Source organism: Ranitomeya imitator, chromosome 5 (genome assembly GCF_032444005.1).
Source record: "Ranitomeya imitator isolate aRanImi1 chromosome 5, aRanImi1.pri, whole genome shotgun sequence".
Classification (NCBI taxonomy): Eukaryota; Metazoa; Chordata; class Amphibia; order Anura; family Dendrobatidae; genus Ranitomeya; species Ranitomeya imitator.
Genome location: NC_091286.1, coordinates 18,256,026 through 18,259,683, shown reverse-complemented (window position 1 = coordinate 18,259,683; position 3,658 = coordinate 18,256,026).

Below are 3,658 nucleotides of genomic sequence, written 5' to 3'. Positions count from 1 at the left end.
AGCATGCGCACTGCCAACGAAGGAGGAGCTCCCGAGCAGGCCGCGCCTCCGGCGTGCAGTAAAGACGTCACATTAGACGTTCGTCCAGACGCACGTAGCGTAAGAGCGCAAACACTATAGTGACATCCTGTCCAAGGCTGAGGAGGCGGCCATATTCCCAGAGACCTGTCCATTAACATTACTATGCTGAGGGCTCCAAGAAAATGACGACACTCAACAGAGCACGCCGTGATATCCCCTGTGACCGCCTGGAATGAGGAAATGCTTCTCTAGCACGCTGCCTCCACCTCTGCTCACTGGGGGAAAGGTGGAGATGGCTATGGGAACTACAAGTCCCAGCAGTTGTTCTCTTTGACCAAACATATATTTTTATTGTGTCAGATAAAATAAATAAACGTCGTTTTTGCCTCCATTTTCTGACTTTTCTTCCCCTGGTTGGAGCAGGGTGTCACCGGCAGCAATGTACTGGGACCATTCTGGGTTCACGCGACGCCTTCATTCTGGCGTTTCGATTATTTTTTCTCTGTGGGATATTTTATTAGTTTGGGTGATTACGCTCCCGGAAATACAAACATGAGATTAATTTTCGTACATCTCATTGGCTTTGGGGGCAAAGGAAACATTTTTTTGGGGGGGAATTAGATTTATAAAAACATATTTGTAATGTTTTGTCCATTTTTAATCAGCCTCTTACGAGGACTTCAGCCGGTCGCCACTTGGGCGCCAGATCCAAGCCATCAGCACCCAGGACCACGAGCGACGGAACTGGAGACATGAGCGCCGTTCGCTGACATTTAACCATTTATGTGCCACTGTCAGGATCTGACCCCGGTATTTAAATGAGTGTTCACCCACAGGCTCAGCCGGGGGCCAGCTGAAGACCCCCGTAACCGCCACCTCAGCCCCCAATGAAGCTCAGCCACGGGCCGCCTTCACACCGTGCTTTCCTTTTACACTGCAGCATATAGTGTGAGACTGAGCGATCGCAGGTTCAACTTCTTTGAAGGATCTAATAATTAAAAATAAATGCTAAAACGTTAAATAACACCCCCTTTGTCTACTTTCAAAAAGAAAAAGTATTTGAAAAAAAAAGTCCGATCAAAAGTTATTTAGAAGCCAAAAATGAAAAAAAAAATTGTAACACCAAAAATTGCCATTTTTTTTTGTTTCCGAACCTTTCCACGAAATGGAATAATAAGTGATCAAAATATGTGTAAATGTAGCCCAAAATGGTAACTTAGGGCACAAAAAAACACAAGGGCCCTCTCACAGCTTCATCCATGGAAAAAATACACTTTTATTTATTTTACAAATTTCTGTTTTTTTTTACTACTGAAATAATAAAAAATAACTGAACAAGTTCAGTATCGCTGTAATCTGACCAATCCAGAGAATTCTATTATCAGGTCCAGGGGTGGATTAAGGGTAGCCAGAGCCCCGGGCTGTTCAAACACTGTGGGCCCCCCCCCCGGTCATGTGACGGGGTCATCATATACCTGAACCAGATTATTCCAGAAAAATAGTTGCTGTGTGAAACTATAACCTGTCAAACATCCATTGATCTAGTCAATTTACCCTTCAGTTCAGTATATAGTATACAGTGTATAGTGTCCGTGTATAGGTAACACTGACTGACCAGTGACGTCTCTAGGTGAAGTCCTTCATCTTTCATCCAGCACAGACCGCCATTACTTCATCCAGCCAGGACTTGTCTCTACAGGAAATAACACAGTTATCTCGAGCTCCGCTTGTAGAACACATTACTTAATTTTTCCCAACTTCTACATTACACCACATAAAGAAAAAGAGGCGACATAGTGTCACTCTATGCACAGTAACAGGACCGCCCCTACATTTAAAAGTGTCCTCAAAAAATAAAATAATTACATCACTGCAGTAATAATATCCCTTAATTAGCCCCTATGGTAATAATAATATCCCCCATCCTGGCCCCGTGTATCTCATTCCTGTCTCCAGCCATTTGTTCTCCCATCCTGCCCTCATGAGTATCCATTCTGCCCCATATGATCTCCCCATCCTGCTCCATCTGTCTCCATCGTATCCATCCTGCCCCATGATCCAATCCTGCCCCATGTCTTTCATTCTGCCCCGTGTCTCCAATCATGCCCCGTATCTACATTCTGCCCAGTGTCTCCAGTATCTCTGCCCCCAGTGTCCAGCATTCTGCCCCAGTGTCCAGCATCTCTGCCCCCAGTTTCCAGCATCTCTGCCCCCAGTGTCCAGCATCTCTGCCCCCAATGTGACCAGCATCCTGTGTTGTGAATTCTGCTCTTGGGCTCCCTCCGGTGGCTATGAGTGGTAGTGCTACTGTCTTTGGATCACAGCATTTATCAGGTGTGTCCACTTATTGCAATTTGGACTGGGCTATTTAGTCTTGCCTGATCCTTTAGTCAGTGCCAGTTGTCCATTGTTTTTGGAGGATTCACATCCATACCTGGTCTCTCCTGTTTTGCTGTTCTTTTCAACAAAGATAAGTTCTGGCTTTGTTTTTGCTGTCCACATGCTGTGGGCCTTATAGTTCTGTGCATTTTCATGTTTTGTCTTGTCCAGCTTTGTCTGTGTAAGGATTTTTTGCAGCCAAGCTGTGTCTCTGGAGATGCAGATATACCCTCCATGTCTTTAGTCAGATGTGGTGATTCGTATTTTCTGTGGTGGATGTTTTCTAGTGTTTTAATACTGACCGCATAGTACTCTGTTCTATTCTTTTTTTTTAGCTAGAAAGGCCTCCTTTGCTAAATCCTGATTTCAGTCTGCGTATGTCATTTCCCTCTCCTCTCACAGTCAATATTTGTGGGGGGCTGTCTACCCTTTGGGGATTTTCTCTGAGGCAAGATAGTTTTCCCGTTTCAATCTTTAGGGGTAGTTAGTCCTTAGGCTGTGTCGAGGGGTCTAGGAAGTGTTAGGTACATCCCACGGCTACTTCTAGTTGCGGTGCTAAGTTAAGGGTCTGCGGTCAGTACAGGTACCACCTTTTCCAGAGTACGTCTCATGCTGCTCCTAGGCCACCAGATCATAACAATCCTGCCCCCAATGTGTCCAGCAATCTTCCCCAGTGTCTCCAACATATTGCCCCCAGTGTGTCCAGCAATCTTCCCCAGTGTCTCCAACATATTGCCCCCAGTGTGTCCAGCAATCTGCCCCATTGTCTCCAGCATATTGCCCCCAGTGTGTCCAGCATTCTGCCCCCAGTGTGTCCAGCATTCTGCCCCAGTGTGTCCAGCATATTGCCCCCAGTGTGTCCAGCATATTGCCCCCAGTGTGTCCAGCATATTTCCCCCAGTGTGTCCAGCATATTGCCCCAAGTGTCTCCAGCATATTGCCCCAGTGTGTCCAGCATATTGCCCCCAGTGTGTCCAGCAATCTGCCCCAGTGTGTCCAGCATATTGCCCCCAGTGTGTCCAGCATATTTCCCCCAGTGTGTCCAGCATATTTCCCCCAGTGTCCAGCCTATTTCCCCCAGTGTGTTCAGCATATTTCCCCCAGTGTCCAGCATATTGCCCCAGTGTGTCCAGCATATTGCCCCCAGTGTGTCCAGCATATTGCCCCCAGTGTGTCCAGCATATTTCCCCCAGTGTGTCCAGTATATTTCCCCCAGTGTCCAGCATATTGCCCCAGTGTGTCCAGCATATTGCCCCCA